The following is a 23,397-nucleotide window of genomic DNA, read 5'->3' on the forward strand; positions in this document are numbered from 1 at the left end:
TACCCCACAGTGTCCAAGATGCATAAAGAACCTACATGTAACTTCATAAAAAGAATTCCCAGAATTGTTAATTATTGATGACAGACTAAGTGGTATGGCTCACAGGTCAAATGCAGCAAACCATAGAGCAAAGGTGTGTGCAAGATGACTTTTTAAAGCTAAACACAAGGTTATGTTTTTGGGATCTAAAATTTGAAACCTGGTTAAATCTTTAGAAATCTTTGACTGGACATATTTTCTATAACAACTATCAGAATTCCATATGTAGCTCAAGCTTATGATACAGGTAATAACTCTGTGTAATGATATAATAATCGTACAGTGTGCATAAGTCACTGAACTTGCTCCTTGCTTTAGATGATATATATAGATATATAATAATAAAAATCTATTCCAGAATAGGATCACAGATGGGACTCAAAGCAAGACACTTAAGTAGCTTTATTGACACAATTGGTTCTTGGAATAGGTACTTTTTTGTACAGACTGACACATTTTTTTTTTTTTTTGGTGGGGGGGGGGGGGGATGAGGACAAACTATATTTTGCGACTTGGCAGGATTTACTAAGTTTGGCACAGCTACGATAATAAAGCTGAACATGTGAGTATTACATAGCGCTTAGTCAGACACTGCCATATGATATTTTGAGAAGCCAAATTGAGTAAGAAAGAATGGCTAACATTATTTGTAAGGTTCACAATTGTGTCTTCAATTATTTACAGTGGTTGGAATACGCGGCTGTACAAAGCACTACTATCCTGACTTGTCATGTGGTTTGGAAATGACCAAGTTACTGGTTTACAGGCTACAACTGAAGTACTGTTCAGCACGGCTATGTTCACACTGTGCCTGAAAAGTGCAGATGGTTGGGTCAGTGCTGTCTTGTTAAAGCTTAACGAGGCCACCCAATAATCAATGACTGCCTACTGTGACCTTCAGTCATCTGAAGCCAAAGTCATGGGACTGGAAAACTGAACCATCTAAGAAGATACAACATGAGCATTTGTAAAATCAAACCCAGTTTGATTCCAACAAGCTTTACTAAAATAAAGGCAATTGTTCGCTTGCATTCCATTTAAGGAGAGACATAAGTAAGACATGTAATGTTCAGACTAGACCAGTGATGGCGAACCTATGGCACTGGTGCCAGAGGTGGCACTCAGAGCCCTTTCTGTGGGCACTCAGGCCATCACCAGAGATGACTCCAGGTATATTCCTGCAGTCCCAGACAGCCCAGGACTTGCTGTGCACAGAGCTATTTTAAAGTGACAGCTCTACCTGAGACTATTTTCTGCTTTATTGGTGTCCTCAGGGTGCTGGTATCATTGAAAACTGGGACAGAGAAGGGAGTATAAATCACAAATTAAATTTCTGTGTTGGCACTTTGCGATAAATAAGCGGGTCTTTGTTGTAGTTTGGGCACTCAGCCTCTAAAAGGTTTGCCATCACTGGACTAGACTGTCATTTAGCATAAGATTTTGTGAGCCAGTAGTTTCAGCCATTGAAAGCTGTGCATAGTGTATGGTAGCAGCCTTGGAGATCTGTATAACCATATATTTGTGTGTTTTAGTAGCAGCAGGACTATTAAAAAATATATATTTTATATTCCAGATTAGTAGCTAGGCTTAAAGCACTGGGGAGTCTCCCCACAATGCTTTGTTCTTAGATCTGTGTTCAAACTGCTCCACAGCCTCCTCCTCTCTGCTGTACTATATAACCAGAAGCTTGATACTGCTCTTACTCAGAAGAGGGGAAAAGCTGTCCCTTGACAATCCTGGCCCCCTTTTAAGATTCTCTAAACTAAATTTACAGTATCTAGGTTTTATATAATATAAGTACATGTGCCTGGTGTTTTTCAAAATTCTTTATAATGCAGGTAAACTTGATTCCTCCCCCCGATATCCAGTTTGTTTTCTCAATTTCCTTTGCACAGAATAGCTTTCCTGACATTTTTATACTGATTGCTAAAACCTTTCTCTTGCTCGCTTGAGAGAAGAGCGCCATGGTCCAGCAGCCCTGGTATGGTGTTGTACAGTAACAGTAATCCGTCACAAAGGTGGCATCTTGTGGAAGCTGATCAAGGAATAGCGCATAGCAATCTGCAGAGAGAAAGTTCTAAACAAATGGAACGGATTTGATATATGCAACATCCCCCACCGGGGCCTAGCCTTTTCTCGGGGCCTGGAGTCAGCCGGGGCCCGCAGTACCTGAGTGGCTGGCGGTTGCGGCCTAAGCACGCTAGTGGGGGAATCGGAGGGCTGTCCTACAGCCTGGCAGGTCTCCAGCAGGGTGGTGTTGGCAAGAAATGATGAGGGAGAGGCTGCTATAGCGGTTCTCCCTGGGGCAACCCTTTGGTGTCTAGAGTATGAGTCTCTGTGTGGTGGACAGGGTGCCCGTGATGGTGACAGCCGTAGCAGCAGGGACCAGACGGAGGCAGAGGTTGAACAAAAACAACTTACAGTTCTTTATTGGAACCGCAGCAACGTGCCTTTAACAGAACGGTGGAGTGCTGAGATGCAGTTGGAGGGAGCCACAGGAGGGATCATCAGCCTGGATGCAATGGCAGGCTGGGAAATAGCTGTGTCCTAGAAGGATGCTTCAGCTTGTCCTGGGCTGCTTCAGGTATCACCCTGGAAGGTAGGATGATACCCCTTTCCCCTCTCTCTGTCTAACTCACTGCTTGGTCTGACTGGCTAGTCTTTCTGACTGAATCCTGTCAGACTCACTTCTCTGACTGAACTAACTGTTGGAAATCTCCAACCGTCACTTTTTCTCAGCTCATGGTCATGTGGTGGTTACTCCAATTACATCCCAGCTTACAAGAGATTAGGATAATACTTGTGATTGGATGACACATTTTACATCACATAAAGCAATTAACTCCTGCCTTACCAGGCAGGTTCTACTACTGCAGTGTTCCCCTGTCTTATCTATAAGGACTATGTAGTGACATGCTGTGGGGCTAGTCAGACCCTACACAGGCTGCAAGCTACATGGTGGGAGGTATTCACAAACACAGCTCTGCCTTGCATCGGCGAGGGTGTTGCATATATATATATTGAATGCATCATGGTAGTAATACCAGCCCAGCAGTAATTATGGATCATCCCCTTCATTTTGATGATCTGTTGCGCTCAGACACTTCTCCTCCAGTGCCTTTAACTGGTGCCAACATGACGGCCTTCACCAGAGCCCCAGCCACCATGAGGCTATGTTCACAAACAGCACTTGTGTTGTGTTTTGAAACGCAACACAAATGCTGCAAGAGAGGGGATTGTCAGAATAGATCCACTTTCTTTGAAGCGTTTGTGGTCAGGAACCAGCTCCACGTTTTTTTTTTTTTTTTTTGGGATATAAACAATGCAAAACACTTAGGGGGAGACTTATCAGAAGTATTAGAGCTGTTGCTTGTGGCAACCAATCAGAGCTCAGCTTTCATTATCCAACAATTTGTTTTTAAAATTACAGCTGGACTCTGGTTGGTAACTAGAACAGTTTTTACCTCAGACACTTCTGATAAATCTCCCCCATAATGCTTGTTACCGATCACAAGTGTTTGGGATGGCCCCTCACACCATTTGCACACACTCCCTGCAAGCGAACGCGGCCTGACCACTAAATAAAAAAACAAACGCTCAAATGAGAGAAGTTTCTGGCCTATAAGGATGTCTTTAAATGATGTACACGTGCCAGTTTCCATTCACTGATGGCAAGCAGAAACCTTGTTGAAGCATTGTCCGTGTAAAATCAAGCTTACGTTTTTACTAGGGGTTTTCTGTCCGGTCTACATTCTCTGTGGGAACCTGACTGTACTCAGTTTATTTATGTGACCGCATTAGTCAGAATCTGATTTTTGGATAGGGTTTTGTTTTGTTTTTTTCCCTGTCAAGCCAATGGGAATATCAGATGTAATTCCTCACTTACAGACTTGCGTGTGATAAGTTGAGGGTAGAATAATCTGTGATCCTGGGAAATTCAATGTATATACACATCTGTTTTGTCGTAAGTGTTACTTGAAGTGGTGCCTGTCCTAAAAATGAAACACATGTTTTTGTGGAACTGAAATGGTAAAACTTTCCTTATAATAAAATGTAAATAACTTTAGATGTTTGTCAAATTTTAGGTTTAATAAATTTTGATATATTTCAGTGACTGACACAGAATCGTGTAATAGTTTTGGTTAAAAGTAATATAAAGGGCACACATCACATCCCATAATGCCCTCCTTCTGCAAATATCTAACATCACTTTACTTTTCTCATGTCGGTATCTGTCCAGGGATGTGGCATTTCTCAGATGCTTTTATAGTGAAGTCATCAACTTGAAAGGGGTGAACAATTCGTTTAGATAGGACATATCTGGATGCAAACACCTTTTTAAAGAACCCAAGACCCATCTAATGTCCATTGTAAATGGAGAAGGCTTCGTACATGCCGTCTCTCTTCTACTCAAAAAAAAAATACCTTCCATGAATCCATGCCATCTACGCATTTTAAGCCATACTTTTATGATACTTGTTAAGGTTTTGAGAAATAATGCGCCAGAATTTTAGTGCATCTCAAATACATTCAAAGAACATATATCACCAGGATGAAGGATTGTAAACCAAGTACACTGACCTACTGGTGTGTGCCCGTCTGGCAGAATCTGTTCTTCTTTTAGCTACATTTGTTTTTAAGAAATGAATGTTTTAAATATTATGCAAATGAGCCTGAGGGGCTCCAGGCACCATTGACATATATGGAGCTTGGAGCTCTTCAGGATCATTTGCATACTTTTTAAAACCTTTTTTTCGTGAAATCAAAGTATGCAAATGAACCTGAAGAGCTCTAAGCTCCATAGATGTCAATGGTGCATGGAGCCCCTCAGGCTCATTTGCATAATTTTTAAAACATTCATTTCTTAAAAACAATGTCCTAAGAAGCTAAAAGAAGAGCAGATCCTGCCAGAGTAGGCACACACCAGTAGGTCAGTGTGCATGGTTTACAATCCTTCATTCTGCTGGTAGATGCCCTTGTATGGAAAGCGTATCCTTAGAGATGACACAATGTGTGACAAAAATGTGGCCTTGTGCCAAAACTTTGGTACATTTGTTCTGATGTGAACTAAGCCAACAAATAAAAGGTGTAGAGTAAGACTAGTCTCTAAATTGTAGTCCGTTGTACTAGGTCAAATACATGACCGTGTCTCATAGCCTAACTTGTACTGTCTGACTTTTGGGTATGCTTTGCTTTTAGGGGAGAATGCCCTCCCTCAGGCTACATGCAGGTACCATATGGCTGCACATGAAGTGCCTACAGCCTGTTGTAACTGTTTGCTACTTTACTGCGAACAGAGCCCATGCAAACCGATTTGCCATAATTCCATAATTAAAAGCAATGATGTGACATAATCTGCATGCAAATGGTGATTGTGTCACTTAAATGTATTATAAAATTAGAATTGTCACTTGGCTGAACTCTAATAAGTTTAACTTCCAATGTGGGTTGTGTGATCTGATTTAGCTTGACCTGCCGTTTTATTTTCTTTTTATGCACATCTGGGTAAATTGAGCATCTCAAATATATTCATGAATTCTTGGTGGGTGATATGTGTTTTTTTTTTTTTTTTTTTTTTTTTTTTTTTTTTTTTTCCTTGCGCTCTACTTCCTGCAAACGTTTGCCAATTTTTGCTGAGGATTTACAGTTATTGTTGTGTCAAAAAAAGCAACTGCTGTATATTGTATCAGATGACTTTGATGTGATAAGGTGCGGTGATATATGGTGAGCCCGTTAGGTGATCATCATACTCGTTTAGAAAACTATTGAACTATTGTTGCCTCAAAAGGAACCTGTCACCAGGGACCGCATTTTCACTAAAGACTGGTTACAGAAGCCCATTATACCTGTATTGCAAATATGCATTTCTGCTTTCTCTAAGCATTTTCATTACAATAAAATTGTGTGTTATAACTTACCTTGCACCCTGACAGAATCCACTGTGTAGTCCCAGGGGTTGGGCTTTGGTTTGGATGAATTTCAAAAAAACGTGTGACTTGTCTGTGATGCAGACTCCTCAGCTCTCAGCCCCCACCTGTGATCATGTACAGCTCCTCTCTCCTGCTCCTTTACAGAGGTCACAGCCTGGTGAGGTGACATCAGTGGGGGGGAGGAGCTGTACAGGAGCACAAAGGTTGGCCACTATGAAGAGACCTTTACCTCTTTCTATACCTAAATCGGTTTATTTGGTGGTCTGAGTGTGGAACCCCCACCTATGTATAGATTTTAAAATTTGACGCATTCTAAGACTATCTCATCTAAATATGCCAGGTCCTATTTTACATGACCCTATTCAGAAGCCAGCCAATTGGAGTTCTTTTTAATAGCTTGGGCTAGGTAACGAAAATTTACCGTAATAAAAAAGGCTGCAAAGTAAAGGGGTTAATTTCATTGGGTGTGCAGAGTGATATTGTGTATATTCTAGGACTACTTTGCACCCTTCCTGTGTGCTCACTTTCTAAGGTTCCTGACATAGTGGTGACAGTACGATACTTGGCTTGAATAATGAATAAGTAATGTCATCCATTTCTCAACTTGAAGCCTACACTGAGATTATTGATCTGTATGGATGATGCAGGTGTAGTACATACAATAAGCCCTCTTTACTAAGTGGTTAATGGAGTGATGTCATGTTCTTTTTCTTCATCTAATTTGGAGAGATCTGTACATAGGCCCATCTCTATAGAGCCATGATTACTGCAGAATCTCTAGAAAGTTTGGCCCTTGCAGAAATTTAGGCATTTTTTTTTCTTCTTGGCTGCTTTGTAAAATGTATTTGCATTATATACTTTTTCATTTGTGGCAACTTTTTTTTTTTTTTTTGAAATCTGAATATTTTAATTTGTTTTCCAGATCAGACGGCACAATAAAAACCCCACAGAAGACGCGTCTGCCTTATGAATGCCTTTCTCCTTCTAAGATAGTATTATGCCATCACAAGATCTCTTCTGAGCAGCAGAAATTGGAGTCAACCACAAGGTAGATCCTTAAGTCTCTATGTTTACCTATGCATGTTACTTGTGTGGTTTTTTTTTTTTTTTTTTTTTTTTTGTTCAAGCAACTATATATTCAGAAGGTGCTAAAATATATGTATGCCACTGAGTAACTGGTAATTATTTTCCTTGGATTTTGTTCTTTGGCTGCTTTCTACAACAGCCCCATTAAAGGGGTTTGATCTTTTTTGCATAAATAGTCTGATAGGTGCAGTTCTCTGACCCACACTGATCCTACAATTTAAGCCCCCGGATACTTTCCGGCGGCTCTCCCTGACACTGCTGGCTGTTAAATTTTGCTTTTCTGCTCTTAATCTTCTTAAATCCTATATTGTTTAATGGGAGAAATCTGAACCATTGACTGTCAGGATTTTACGGTCATTAGAGGTGGAGATGTAGGCAAGCCATACCAGGAGAAGGGGTGGTTTACAGTTACTGTAGGCTCAACCCCTTTTAAATTAAATTGATGTTGAGGCAGCAGAAACACTTTTAAGGTCTTCTACACATTGGAAAGGGTTGTCATCGTTGCTCCAACCAGTACATTGCACCTCTGAAGCTTATCAGTGGGGGTTTGAGTGTCACACCTTTTCCAACAGTGGCATAGCTTGGGCCACATACTGGATTTTAACATAAGGGAAGGGGGGGGGCTACTGCTTAAAAAATATATACATATTTGTACAGACACCTTTTATAGAATCGCACACATTTACGCACTCATACACACATTTATATTATATACACACATAAAGTTGTACACTCATACTCCCTTTTATATATTTGTACATACATTTATACGCACACATTTCTGTATTTATATACACATCTATACACTAATACTTAAAGTATATGCAAATTCACATAGAATATACACACACTGTATGTACACATCCATAAATTTATATACACATCACATCTTACTATTGGTTCGATTTGTAGCACCTACCCACTACCTGCAGATTTTCCTCCTCAAATAGGTGACGGAGTATAAACGGATACTGTGTATACCCCAGGTTTTACAGGTAGTCCATTTTTTACGAACTTCCATCTATAATGGCAAGCGCCCAACTGTTAGTGAGAATAGATGATCATTAGGAACTGTCACTTGTGTACAGTATTTGGGCAATGGGCCTTAGGCCCCTTACACACAAGCATGTGCTTGCCCATAACAGAAATATGAACAACACTGGAGAATCACATTTCAATGTAGTAAAACTTTTCCCCAGAACCAAAAGGTTGTATTAAAACTCCTTTCACGACTAGAAGGCCTGCAGCCACTCCACCAATTACACTTCCCATTTCCTGATAAGAGATTCGGTTAAGTTAGGATTACCAAGCTCCTACTTTTTCAGCAGTGTTGATTGTTACTCATGGGAAACCTTGAGTTCAGCTTACTATGAGGAGGCATTTCACATGATTTACCCCGTTTTGGATAATCTCGTACTGGTAGGTCACAAAAGGCCTATTGTTACTGTTTAACATTCCTTCAATTTGTTTAGGCTGAGTGATAGCAGATATAAAATTCTACAGTTATTATACCTCCAGATGTTCCTTCTGCACTTGTACGGCGGATGAAATGTGTTCTGTGTGGATTAGAGATCCATGGAGATATCAAAAAATAAAAACTGTATAGAAAGTTATTGCCTTTTATTTCCCTTCAGCTTTTTTCTAAATCTTTTTTTTTTTCTACATTCCTGAACTTTGCAAAGTTCTCCAGAATTTGTATACCGTAGTGCCTTCAGGCCGTGACTCTGTTTTTACTCATCAGTGAAGTTGTGGGGGCATGGACATGGAAGTGACAGGATCCGCATGTTTAGTCACCATGTAATTGCCTTTTGAGAAGATACAAATGGCTCAGTTTTTAAATATGAAGGAGATCTGATGGAAGCAAATTCCTCTCCCAGCAGGAACTCCAGCTGAGAAGTTTTAGTGGTCTGTCAAACATTCCTCAAATGTTGTGTTTGTCATGCAAATCCTTTAACACCCAGCTGAAGTGTGTGTCATGGTAAACCATTGTAATATCATATATTCAGATGTGATATGAAGAGATGCTTCATACTTGTTCATGCAAACACCTGATAAATGCATGGACTGTCCGGACTTGTGCATAAAAGGCTTTGTGACCTATTGTTATATAACTCATTGTGATAATGGATGTATAATTGATAAATGTCAAAAATAATAATTTCCTAGAGTTGTCATAGATTTAATATGATTTTGAAATTTGTGTTTCTTGATATGAATGAGTTTATTTGTTATAATAATAATAATATATATATATATTTTTTTTAATGCAGAACCTGCAGTTTTATTTCTATTCTATTTTTGTAACGTGACATTGTTGCCTCATACAGAGCAGACCCTTTGCTTTCCCAGTAGGTACATTCATCATGCCGGTAAAATCTTTTCAACTCTGACATTATTTTGTGAACCATCTAATGGTGGCTGAAGTCTTGTGACCTTCTTGATTTGAGATGCAGAATATTGTAGCTTGAGATCTGACCCCTTATGCTGCACATAAGAAGCGCTGCTTATGTAAGTGGTATTCCCAGCTCTGGTTTTTATGCCTGAAACAAGGTATACAGGTGGTCCCCTACTTAAGAACACCCGACTTACAGACGACCCCTAGTTACAAACGGACCACAAGATTTTGGTAATTTATTGTACTTTATCCTTAGGCTACAATAATCAGCTATAACAGGTATCACAGGTGTCTGTAATGAAGATTTATTGTTAATCCTGGTTCTTATGAAAATCCAACATTTTTAAAATCCAATTGTCACAGAGACCAAAACATTTTTTTAGCTGGGGTTACAATTATAAAGTATACAGTTCCGACCTACATACAAATTCAACTTAAGAACAAACCTACAGACCCTATCTCAGTGATGGCGAACCTTTCAGAGACCGAGTGCCCAAACTACAACGAAAATCCACTTTTTTACCATGAAGTGCCACCATGGCATTTCAAGCAGTAACTTATTGCTACCTTTTCTACAACATCATTCAATTGTATTGGCTCTCCTAAGGCCACCAATACAGTTGAAAGAAGGTGGGCAAATTCAGACCATCATTGTAGCTTCTCTCCAGGAAGAATGGTGGGTCCAACAGGATGACTTCCAAAGACATGTGTCACTTTAAAATAGAACTGAGAGCAGCATCCTTTAAGTTGTTTAGGACTGCAGGAAGATATGGTGGATTTGGTCCTGTTTAGTGAAATTGGGGCGATGGCCTGAGTGCCCAAAGAAAGGGCTCCGAGTGCCACCTCTGGCACCCGTGCCATAGGTTCGCCACCACTGCCCTATCTTGTACGTAACCCAGGGACTGCCTGTATGTTCTAAATGCCTATTAGAGTTGAGATAGATGTGACCAGCATCTGTATGGACAACAGATCTCTGCAGAGCTGACAGTGTACAGTAGGATCACCTAAAGACTTGGACTGAGAGCAGCACACTGTCCATTCCCTACAGAGCCAGGAATCGCAGCAATCCGGCATTTACATGAAAATCCATGCATCAATTTATAATTACCTGGATTAAATTAGGATGGCATGCAGCGTATTATAAAGCATGTGACGTTTGGCATATTGTACATTGTCTCCCATCTGCAGACAGCATATTATAGAGCTAGAAAAGCTAAGAAGAATGCACATTGCTCCTCCTGCTCTATAACATTCTGCCTTCAGATAAGACACAGAGCAGACCATATAGTGTCCCTTTTTCAGTGATCATGTTATAGAGCAGAAAGAGCTGAGCAGACTATAGCAATGTCCTATCTGCAGGCAGAATGTTATAGAGCAGGAGGAAGCTGCGCATAATGTACACAGTGGCCCACATTTATCAAAACGAATGCAAACTACACTGTGAACAGTTTGCCTGTGGTGTGTGTGCAGTGTGCCAGATTCATCAAAACTGGTATAGGGTCTACATTAATCTGGTGCCCCCTGCACTGCATGAACCTTTTTTTTTTTTTTTTTTTTTTTTTTTTGCTGCCCTTTGTTCATTCTGCAGAATTGTGGCACAAGTCGGTAATAAATGTGGCGCAAACTCCGACTAAGCACCAACACGTCCCTTTGTGTTGCTGCCGCAACACAAAATTGGCGCAGACAATTTGCACTGAAAATTGCTTGAACATGCATTTACACGTCGTCCGACAAAAGTCACTGGGCCACATTTATTAGTGTTTTATCTGCAGGCAGGATGTAATGAGTCCTAAAAAGTGTCTTCTATTTAGTCCTCATGTAACGGAGCACGAAGAGCTGAGCAGATCGAGTATAATTTGTCATTTAATGGTTTTCCCTCTGGGTGCGGTCACACGTCACGTTTAACGCATGCGTTTGTTTACGCAATGTTAATGCATGTGTTAACATTGGTGTTCACATTTGCATTTTGTAAATTCAAGTGTTAACAGCTGTTTATTTGGGCAAATCTCTCTTCAGCTGTTTTAGACGCATGTGTTAAATACGACGCGTGACCGTGCCCTCTCTTTCTGTAAGGCATTTGGATGATTCTGATCTTCATTACTAAAAAATGTATGAACAAGACATTGTCTTGAGTTGGTTTCCCACATAGTGTGTTTTTTTTTTTTTTTTAATTGGAAAACTTCACTGTGGTTTTTGAGCCAAAGCCAGAAATGTGTCTAAGCAGTAATAAGTAAAAGAACATCTTTTATATTTTCCCTTCTTTGTGACTACTGTTAAATTTTTTCCATCTGTGATGCAATGGGACAATCCATTCTGTTGCGGTTTCAAACATATGAAACTTCTCATCAAGGACTTTACTATACAGGCCGTCCCCGGGTTACGTACAAGATGAGTTCTTAAGGTTTTAACCTATGTTGCATTTGTATGCAAGTCGGAATTGTATATTTTATAGCTCCAGACAAAAATTTTTTTTTTCTCCCGGTGACCATTGGATTTTCAACATTTTTTGCGGTAATGTAAACAAGGATTATGAATAAAGCTTCATTACAGACACCTTACAGCTGATCATTGCAGTCTGGGACTATAGTACAGCATCCAGAGAGCTTCACCAGAGCAGAGGCAGAGCTCTGTCTTTACAGGCGGTCCCCTACTTAAGGACACCCGACCCCAAGTTAAAGTGCAGTATTTGTTTTCATGGTCAGCAAACAGGATGCTGTAGGTCAGTGCATGTGCGAGGTAAGCAGTTGGGAAATGTCCCACATCTCCTCTTCGCATGATGTTTTCTTGTACACAGTAAAAATGAAATCTTCTGTGGTTTTGCTGGGCTAGTTCTTTCTCCATACCAACCACTGGTCAGCATTTTGTCTCGTTCGTATAACTGTAACCTCAGTTGATGTGAATTCTCTTTGGCTGTGCAGCCCCGGCCAAGTATTTGTGCGTAATCCCAATGCTGTGTGTTGCTATGACGATATAAACCTTTCATTTCGTCTTGATCTTTAGCCCAATTTGTGTTCTGTATTATGTCATTTTGGCTCCATGCTACTGGATTCAGTATTCACTCAAAAACTCACAAGTTAACATAAAAAATATTTTGTACTGAAGAGGCTGTCCTATATGGAGAATCTGACGAATGTTGTAAATCACCCAGCAGGTTAGTATAAAGCAGGATAAGCAGAGCAGTGTACATAGTGTAGTGATTAGGCATAATCTTATAGAGCAGGGGGAGCTGAGCAGAGAGCCCTATCTATAGGCTGTGTGTTATAGATTAAAGGGGTTGTCCAGAGGTTGGAAAACATGCCTGCTTTTTTACAATCCCTGCTCCTGTCCTGAGGTATTGTGTGGTATTACATCAAAGTGCCATTCATCTCTATATAGCTGAGTTGCAATACCAACACTAACCATGGTCAGGTGTGGCGCTGTTTTTGGAAGAAAGCAGCCATATTTTTAAACCTAATGAGAATCCCTTTAAGTAAAACTGAGCTAGTTGTATTAAGAGTCCTATCTGCAGGCAAGGGTCAAGAAGTAATAACTTCCCTTACTGAGACTTTGCCACTTAAGTCCACCTTGCAGGCGGAAAACATGTGTGCTTATTTCCCAGTATCTGCAGGCAACACAGGAAAGGGAATAACAAGCTGATCTGAGAGGGTCCGACTTCTAGAACCCAACCTATCATGAGAATGAGACCCTCTGGAATCTGGAGAACATGGGTCCTATTCTTGCTAATGGTTGGCCTGTGAGATTTGGCATATGGTACATCCCTGCACTCCATTTAATTGTATGGGGTTGTTGTAAATTGCTGAGGACAGTGCTCTGGTATCTTTGATACTCGCTTGAAAGGGAAAGCCAGAGTTGGGCGCTGTGCTCAGCAATTTTCCTAAACTTCCATATTATTGAATAGAGCATAAATTGGTGATAATTGGATGTTCAATCAGTTGGACCCTCCTTTCTGTACTTCTGTATATACATGCTTTCTGATCTACCATGACAGCCTTTATGACATTATAACATGTTATGCAGGTGAAAATGCTATTTTATTGTAAATAGATGTGACCTCAACTTAAGAGTTGAAGAGGCCACCACAGTTTTTGGTCGTGTGCATACTCCCCAGTGTGGGCCCAAATGTTTAGTATCAACTGTGCACAATTTGAGGATTTCGTGTTTGGGGACCACCAGTAACACTGTGATTAGTCGTAAGCGTCGAAGTATGTGACCTGTTAGGATAACTTGGTACTTGAGGACAAAGATTGAGAATTGCTGCAGTTTTTTTTTTTTTTGCAGTAATGGAGGTCATGTATATGATAACTTGTGTGAGGCCCTTGGTAGTACTTAAAAGTGGGGCCCCAAATAAAACTGCACAATAATAACACAGTAGTATGGTAAAGCAATCTGTAATATGGGACTGTAGGAAAAACTTTATATTTATGCATCTACACTGGGAAAATGTATTGACTCGAGTATAAGCCAAGGTGTGGGAAATGCATTTGTCAAGGCCTCCCCCAAGTATAGAGCCAGCCAGCCCCCTGTCTCCCAAGGATATAGCCAGCCAGCCCCCTGGCCCCCAAGGATATAGCCAGCCAGCCCCCTGGCCCCCAAGGATATAGCCAGCTGGCCCCCAAGGATATAGCCAGCCAGTCCCCCCCCATTCAACCAAGGGGTATTAAAGGAGCAATACATCCTCTGCCCATAAAGGTGCACATGCAGGGGGCCCATTAGGACAGAAACCCTGGGCAAATGCCCAGTTTGCCGGCCCTGGACTAAAGCAAACGTTAAGCAATACTGTCCTTGACAGAATTGTGGAGACCCACTTTAGCAATCCATTAGGTATTAGGCATTAGGTATACATATCTACCATAAAACCAGTGCTTACACCCGGTGTATGTAGTCTTTTATTACATTTCTGTGTCTTCAGGGATGTTTAGAGATGTATTCATATGAAAGATACTTGAGGGTCTCTCTGTACACTCACTACATTTCACTCTACATTTCTCTTCCAAAATGAATGGTATGACTGATAAAATAAGTTAAGGTTCATTGTGTAGCTGTGGTGTTGGGTTTATCTGGTTTCGCTGGAGGTCTGCACGTCGCGTCGGGCCTCGTTAAAGCGTAGAGCACATTTATTGGTAATTGCAGTTGCTCGCTTTGAAACGACGTCTATGGATTTTGATTGTCGACAGCTACGGATAAAGGGACTCATCCTGTTCGTTCATAGGTCATTCTTCAGAAAACAAACTGAATGGATTGTTTACTCCGTGTTCATGTATTCATATGCAAAATGGTCGAAGGAAGCACAAAGCCATGTCTGAAGGAGCGGGGAGGAGACGGCAGGAACAAAGAGTTTGTTGCATGAAATAGTAATGCTTGCTAGAAGATTATAGACCGTCTTGCAAGCCTCTGCCACTAGACCCATTAAAGAATATTACAAAGTCTTGTGTTTTAGAGCCGGTGCATATTCAAACTTACTTTGATAGATTGCTCTGTTGATACCTGGTTGTAAAAGAAAACTACATTTTGGGTAATAATTTTATATAATATTGAACATTCATTTAGGTCTCCTGGTCTCATAGAATGGTTAAGGTCTAATTGTACTCCCAGATTTACAACACAATATGTCTGTTTTTGATTAATCAAAAATGTGACATGAGGTCGATATGGGAGGATACAACCTTTGTACTAAGATGATATGTAATGGCAACTTCAAGGACTAGTTCTGCTGCTATACATGATCCTCGCATGAGCTATTTAAGTGAACCTGTCCCCAGAAAAACTTCTTTTCACTTTACCCGGCTCCCTACCAGCAGTGTGTGGTGAGTACCAGGGGAGAGGGCTGCTGCAGCATCCTGTTTGCTTGTGTGTCAGTCTCTTAATGCACCACACACTGCTGGGAGGGGCCAGGTAATGTGAAATAAAGTTTCAGAAGGTACTGAAATGATTAAAACTTCTGACATATATTTTTAAAATCTGCATAGGCTGCTGGAACCCATCACCGGCTAAAAATGACATTTCTGATGACAGGTTTGCTTCAAAGGATTTTTCATAGAGTATAAATCCCCCCCCCCTCCCAAATCCTTAAAAAGTTGATGCTACTTAATGGGGTTTACCAAATCCCATGGGGGCTGGGATTGAGTAAACCATATAAAAGTGTCCTGCACCAGCAGATGGTTCCAGCTTGACTGTGGTCTTCATCTCCTGCCATACTGCTGGCTAGGCTGGAAGTTTAGGGGGTTATGGGACCAGCTTTGGTCAATCATTGGCCACAAAAGTACCCTGTTTCCCCGAAAATAAGACAGTGTCTTATATTAATTTTTGCCCCTAAAGAGGCACTAGGTCTTATTTTCAGGGGATGTGTTATTTTCCATGAACAAGAATTTACATTTATTGTTGAACAAAAAATCTACTTCTCTAACATCCTCATAACTCTCCAAAATCTGATTTTCCTGCTGTGTTTCTTGTGACTCCATTACTATTAGAATCATTGGCCCCAGTCTCTCATGTTTAGTAAAAGCACTTTCCATAAATGACCCTTCTTATCCTGGTGGCTGCTGGTATCACATTTGCAGCCCAACAGCCAGTGATTTTATCCCATGAATTCTTCCACATGTCACAACCTTCTGCAGCATCTAAAAGATTTACTAATGTTAATATATGGCACAGGGGGAGCTGCAGCAATGGCGGCCGCTAGGTCTTATTTTCAGGGGAGGGCTTATATTTCTAAGTCTGAACAAAATTGTACTAGGTCTTATTTTCGGGGGATGTCTTATTTTAGGGGAAACAGGGTAGTAGAAGTAATTTGTCTGCAACTCTGTGCATGTGCAGGCTTTTTAAACTACCCAGTCCACTACATTCTGTCAATGCACCCATCCCCTATTCTGTATGTATGAATGTATGTAACATCTTTAAAAGAAGCACTATATAATTTGCTGGCTGTCATAGAACTTTCACTGGAATCGGTGAACAGTACTTCAGCAATACACATATACTGGCAGACCAAGGGTTACGGACAAGATGGGTTCTTAAAGAAAACCCACCATTTGATTTGATGCATTATGAAGCAAACATACTTTGAGAATGCTGTAGCTAAACTGATGCAGAAGCATATCTTGTTTTCTCTGAGCTGAGTGATTTTGCTTAAAAAAAACAATGATTAAATTCAGGACCTTGGGAAAGCTGGATGCCTACATAAACGCATTACACACAGAGCTTTCTGAACTGTGCAGACAGAACTAGTCAACCTGAGCTTGATCACTTGTACACAGCAGCTGGGGGATGGTGCAGAGATTGATTGATTACTTTTGCCTCTCAGGGATAACACACTGTCTACATCATTCTCTGGTGCAGTGCATAACTAATGTGAGTGGAAAAGCGGCGCCTGACAAAGGAGCAGTAGAGCTTTGTTATAATTTTATAATAGTTTTTTCAGCCAAACAACTCCGCACAGGGAATAAACAAGATGTGTGCTTGCATCAGTGTAGCTACAGCATTCTCAAGGTATGTTTGGTGCATAACACATCAAATTAAATGGTAGGTTTCCTTTGTCACCTGTATTAACCTTCATTTAACAAAAAATTATGTTTATACATGGGCACATAGTGAACCATATTCCTGCCTCAAAGCTTCCCTACTTACAGCACTAACCTTCACCAGCGATTGCTCTATATTTGATAGTTGTAAGGACGTAATATAGCCTGGAGCATGACCTGTGTATTTGGTGCCAAGTACAAGATTGTCCTATGAACCTAAAGTCCTTGACAAAGAAGCCTTGTGATAATGACTATATATTTGGCTCTAATGTCACTTGAAGGATTCTGAACATGTTGCAGTACTTCTGCTGGTATAGCACGCCTAATATTATGACCTATAATATGATCAAAAGGAATGGCATTGGTTACCAAAGCTGCAGCAATATGTAAAAATGATCACCATTTCTCAAACAGTAACTCTTATTTTCTGTCATCTTTTTAGTCAGTTGTGGGCAACTATACATCACCGGTCTTTGTCTTTATTTTGCTTGCGTAAATGAATTAATAATGAATTGGTCTATTTTATGACTCCTGGAGATGATGTCTGTCTATATTATGATCAATTATTCTTCCTCTACCAGTAAGAGTTTGACGTCTAATGCGTCCTAAGGATCTTTCCTAGAACTGCCTGGAGTTAGCACCACATGTTCTCTTTGTATGACTGAAGTGTAGCCAGCTGTCACCTGGTAGACCCGGAGCCGCCATCTATCTGCGCTGTACTTGTATGATGGGGCACACCTGGAGTTAGAGGGGTGTATGTATGAGGGGGTATCTAGCAGGTATGTCATGGACATACAGTTCACCCCTATTCCTACATTATGGGACACATTTGTCATACCTCACCATGTAAGGTGCAAATATCGTTCATCTATAACTCTTAGTTTATTACAACAATTTGCATGCTGAATTTGTGGGACTTGGGATTCTATAATAAATGAGTCATTTGTCCGCTATATGTGATGTGTAAAATCATCTTTTCGTACTGTAAAAGCCATCTCTACCAGGTCACTTGGTAATTTGCGACATTTATGGCTCCTTTACCTTCCGGTGCCATCTGTCCACTGGAGGCAAGTAGTAGTCTAGTCCGATTACATCTTCTAGATCAGTGTCAGAGCCAGCAGTTCTATATGCTGTATAACTAGCAGAATATTTTCTGTATCTTCATGCCCTTCCCCCCTCTAGCTAGACGCTCCATAATGCCGCTGTCACTACCAGCATTCCACTGACACATAATGCAAAGCTGCGTCCATCCGTGTGACTGAGGAATACAGCGACCAGCAAGGACCAGAACCTCCGCTACATCTGTTATAGTAAAGTTCCTTTTATCCAGGATCAAAATGACCTGAACGATTTGTCTATTATCAAACAAGGGGTCCAATGTACCCCATGATATAACATTCGCCTGGCCAAGGTAAATGGGTCCCAATGTAAAGCCTTCTGGTTTACATAGAATTCAGTGATTGAAGCAAATGTATCTTCTTGTTGTTAGGTTTTTTTTTGTTTTTGTTTTTTTTCCACCCCATTCTATCAAACTTTATGCAAAATCAACCCCATTCGTATTTAATCATCTCTACGAAGTGGAAAACAAAAAAATCTGATGTGTCTATACAGAAAATGTTGTTTTCCATGTCCAAAATGGTAGAATCTACAAAAGATCGGGCACCATTCACATCTGCACTGAAGGCTTGGCTCATAACTGAGGGGATTTGACCGCCATAACTAAATCCTGGCATATTAGAAGTCGTTATTACAGTATTAAAAGAGATTTTGCGATATATTTTTTTTTTCTCATTTATTTTAATTGGATAATTACCGGTAAATCTTTAAGAGGGGGAGGGGCCGACTGTTTTAGAAACTTCTTCTCTAAGTGCAGCACAACCTTTCTTTACTGCACTATTGCTGTCAATGTGATCCATACCTTGTTTTCTTTCCCCTGCAGATGACTTGAGCACATGATGCCGGATTCCCACACAGATTACAGCTGGGGTTCCCGCAGGGGGGACACTTCTAAACGGCTTATACTGAAATTTTTTTTCTAATGCCAAACCGTTTCCTTACAGGTACTCCTTCCCTCTAAATAATTCCCACTCGAGTACTGTAAACTATCAGCAGCTCAGGTTAAACCTTGGCAGAACGTTTTTTTTGTTATTTTTCCTTTTTTGATCCGTATTATTTTCCATTAATACAGATTTATGTAATTTCATTTTACAAAATGACCTTTACTAGTTAGCAGGGGAGTTACTTCTATTTTGTGTTGGGCTGAAATTTTAAAATGAGAAGTCTACAGAGAAATGTTTCTGACATTGGCCATGCCCCCTACTCCTCCTCACAATCCTGTGAGACAACTGGCTGCAGCAGCATCCTCTCCCTTCTTCACCATCGCCTAAAAATTATGCAAATGATCCTGAGAGGCTCCATTAAAACCAATGTAGGTCGGAGCCCCTCAGCAGGCTCATTTGTATAAAAACCAGATAATTAGAAGTTAAAAGAGCAAATCCAGCCCTGAGCGGGCACACACCAGTATTTCAGTGTGCTTGGTTTACAATCCTTGTTCCTGGTGGAAGACGTTGTTTTAATGAAACTTGATGGCGGACCTTTTTTTTTTTTTTAAGAATGGGGGCGGCGTTATTCGTCAGTTTCCAAAGACAATTGGAACAACTACGGTTCAGACCATTTCGATCTCCACTTCGATCCGCCAAAAAATTGACAACTTGAGCAAAGGAAATCAAGTTAGATTAGCTCATCTCTAGCTGTCGCCCAAAATTTAGCTTCATTAGGGCTTGTGTCATGACAGACTTGTCCCTATTGATTCTCCGTGACTCATCCTGCCCCGCTCCCGATCATAAACCTGGTGAATCGATTCTACCTTTTTTTTTTATCGATGAGCGCGTTTCATCTGGTCAGAGCTTAGAAGTGCAGGCTCTCCTGCTGCTAGTAATGTGTGCACACACGGAGTTAATGAATTATGCATACATAGGTTAAAGTGACAAACGCTTTTCATGATTAAGCAGGAAGGTGGAAAAGAAAAAGCTGCATGGCAACATAGTTTTATAACCCAGTCGATGCCAATGGCTGTGCCTGATATCAGGCAGGAATCTTTATATTATCTAAAAAGGTTTTTACTTATTAAAATGTAATTTGCTCCCGGGCTGTGCTTGAGTCGTACGGTCCCAGCAAGTGGCTATAATTAGATTAGGAGGCTTGTAAGCGCTGGTGACAGTAGCAGAGCCTCAGTGAGCATGTGCTCCTTTCTGCCATGGATCTCTTCCCCATTGGCTGCTCATGTTGCTGCTCACCTCCTTCCATAGGTTTTCTTGGGAATCTTTGTGTGCTGCATTAGAGGCACTGAGGCATTGTGTTCTCGCAGTAAGTGGTGAAGGAGCTTGGAGCAAAGGATAAAGAGAGACCCAGCAGCCAGAGACATCCCTGTCCCTTGGAGGATCATACTTGAGGTCAAACAAGAGGGTACATGTGCCCCCTCTATCCACTCTGTACTATACAGCCATGCATGAAATGAATGGTGGTGATCATGTAATCTGCTGTAATGTGCTGTGCTATTAATGTGATTTATATTGTGTGCCGGGACTGTCACAGCGGTGGGCATGAGCCTGTGACCGGCTCTTCCTGCTTTTTTTTTCTGTTCGTACAAGATGTTTCACCTTCTTTAAAGTAAATACTGTCTTCCGTTACGTGGCGAAGATAAAGACGAGGTACTTGGATTCTACGGCTTTTATTTTCTGCGTAGATACTTGAATAGACTCCAAACTTTATGATGTAGAACGTCAGGTTGTCTTTTTATGCAGTTTAGTTTTCTTGTTTATCCTGCACCTTGTATAGGGGCATTTATTATGTGCATCCTTAGATTTTATATGCTGATACAATGTATATTGTAGACTTAATACATTTTGTGTTTATTTCTATTGTGTTTTATATTCTGTACAAATGGCATTTTGTAAATTACGACTACTAGAAAACCTGTATTACAGCAATTGATCTATCAGATGGCCGCAGTCACCTAAACAGTTTTTAAGAGAGGTTTTCCTTTTTTTTTTTTTTTTTTTTTTTTTTTTTCCCCATTTTAAAAATTGAGAAACCATGACCAGGGGCTTGACGAGGGCTTTCTATAGAAAGAGAGAATTTTTCACTCGTTCTTTCACAGAAAAAAACCCACTAATTCTAAGAAAGGTGCATGTCACTGGGAGAAGTGTCCGTTGGGTGGCCCCCTAAGGCCTTATTGCCGCCCACCTATTGTTGATTGATGGATCTCTTACTGTTTGCATGCAGAATGAAATCTTGCTCATTTTTTGTGTTGGCTCTGAAGAACGCAGGGTTTCGGGATATAATTTATTCTTTTTTTTTTTTTTTTTCTATAACAAGCTCCCCTTAAATTCCATATTGTGGAATACAGGTCTTTCTCTATTTCTGTTCCTAAAATTGGACACCGTGAGGCAAATTTATCAGTCTAGAAGTAAGACCATGCACTGTTAGACTAGACAGTGTTATACTCCACTATAACATCAAGGTGTCAGACTTGACAGTCTTGGGGTGCTTTCTTTGAGCACTGCTCACCCCTCCCCTCTCCATAGTGAGTCATGGCACCCGGCCTTAAACGCAGGAAAGGATCGACTATGATAAACTTTGCCCAATCTACAAGTTGGTGCAGAAAGTAGTTGCAGGGGGGGTTTTTTCACATTTTTGGTCGCAAATTAGACCACGGTGTGCCCCCGCTTTTGGCGAGACCATCCACCTTTTTTGGTGCACCATTTGCAAAAGTGTCTTTTGGTGCAAGATTGATTTTATGGTGAAAATTGTGACCGTTGTGGGCTTATGACTGGTATGGATATGTTGTTCTCAATTCATTTTCCGTTATTATTTAACGCAGATCTTGTTCTGAAATATTCACTTTAAGAACATTACATTTTCTTCTAAGCTCTACAGTCAGCATAACAGACTTGTAAACTCGGTAGAAGGTGTTCAGATGGTCATGGCTTCAGCATACTCTTTTCACTATACAATACTCCCTTCTTTAAAAAAAAAAAAAAAAAAGTTTTTGTCTTTTCCCCTGTAGATTAAGTGAAGGTCTTTTCCTGTGTCACTAAATAAAGGCAGACCTTCTAAATCTCTCTGCGCAGTCACTAGGTCATACAACTGGCTCGCTGCCACAATGTGTCTGGAGTGTTAGTTGGTTTTGTCTAGATAAAAATAAGATAAATGGCTGTATTATCCACGTCTGAAGTGCGATGTGTGTTGATGCTGCATGCGCTAGCAACTTTCAGCCTCCTAGACTATTATTTATATGTGTTATAGAATATATATATTTATGGATGTATATACCACTAGTAAAGAAATATAATTTCCTATAGTGCCAATTTATCTTTCTACTTTACTGAGCAGCGTTGGTGTTTACCAAGACCGTGTGGTTGAAACGTCACAAAATATAATGAAACCACAAAAAACCATTAACCCATTTTAACATATTACTATACTCTTAATGATCAGACCACATCAGATGCTCCAGCACAGTTGCAACCACCAAGTCGTTGGATTATTAGAACATTCTGGGTGATCATAGAACAGAAGGATTCTGGAAAGGTCACCGAAAGGATAATATAGTATGTTCTTGCATGGTGAGAATTCATTCTCTACTATATTACTTACATAAAGCTATGGGTGACGTGTGGGCATGGCATACAGAACATAGCCATTGGTTCGGGTAGGTAAATCTTGGTGAACAATTCCCTTTAAGGTTGAAAATAGATTGAGGTCCAACATATATTTCTAAAGTGTTGTTCCAGAGGAAGGCAACCCCTCCCCCACACAGGATGTACACCAATTCTCCTATATTAGGCAAATTCCTTCTCAACTCCCTGGATCAAAATCTAGAAGTTCTAGAGAAGTTCAACTCGTGTAGCTTCTGTCCTCGGCTCCTTCACATAAGAGGCCTTGCTCCCCACAGTTGGCGACTGTTTAAATCATCATATTTTCTATTTCTTTCTCTTTGCTATGTTTGCCAATGTTTTTCATGGGAGTTTGATTTCTGTACCTACATTTGGATCAATTGCTATATAATTGTTATTATAATTATATAATTGTTATTATAAATTAATGTGCACAAACTCCAAATGCAACAATCTGAATAATCACTCCCATAGCTTCTGCCCTTGGCTCCTTTTTATGATGGTCTTTGCTCCTCACAGTTGAGGGCTGTGTACATAATTTTTTGATTTTTAATTTTTTTTTTTTTGCTGTTACTGTGTTTAAGTGGTACTGGTTAAGTTTCGCTACAGTCTTACCGATACATATGTACATTCTCATGGGAACCGCCATTACTACACACGTAACGTCAACGTCTGCTCTTATGATCTCCTGACACCTGAGAGAACTGTTCGTATACATTGGATTATAAGCAAAAGTAGTCTGGAATTACATT

General features: G+C 40.4%; 1 protein-coding gene across 17 annotated transcripts in view; it reads left to right on the forward strand.

Annotated features, from left to right (window-relative positions):
* The window catches only part of FAM110B (family with sequence similarity 110 member B), a 144,963-nt gene that overhangs the window by 51,948 nt on the left and 69,618 nt on the right, over positions 1 to 23,397 (forward strand). For 9 of the 17 annotated variants that reach the window (XM_072151857.1, XM_072151860.1, XM_072151858.1 and 6 more), the window contains one exon: positions 6,892 to 7,017. The gene's annotated coding sequence lies outside the window, so the exon portion shown is untranslated. The other 8 variants (XM_072151869.1, XM_072151865.1, XM_072151872.1 and 5 more) reach the window with 3 other exon arrangements.

Source organism: Engystomops pustulosus, chromosome 5 (assembly GCF_040894005.1).
Source record: "Engystomops pustulosus chromosome 5, aEngPut4.maternal, whole genome shotgun sequence".
NCBI lineage: Eukaryota > Metazoa > Chordata > Amphibia > Anura > Leptodactylidae > Engystomops > Engystomops pustulosus.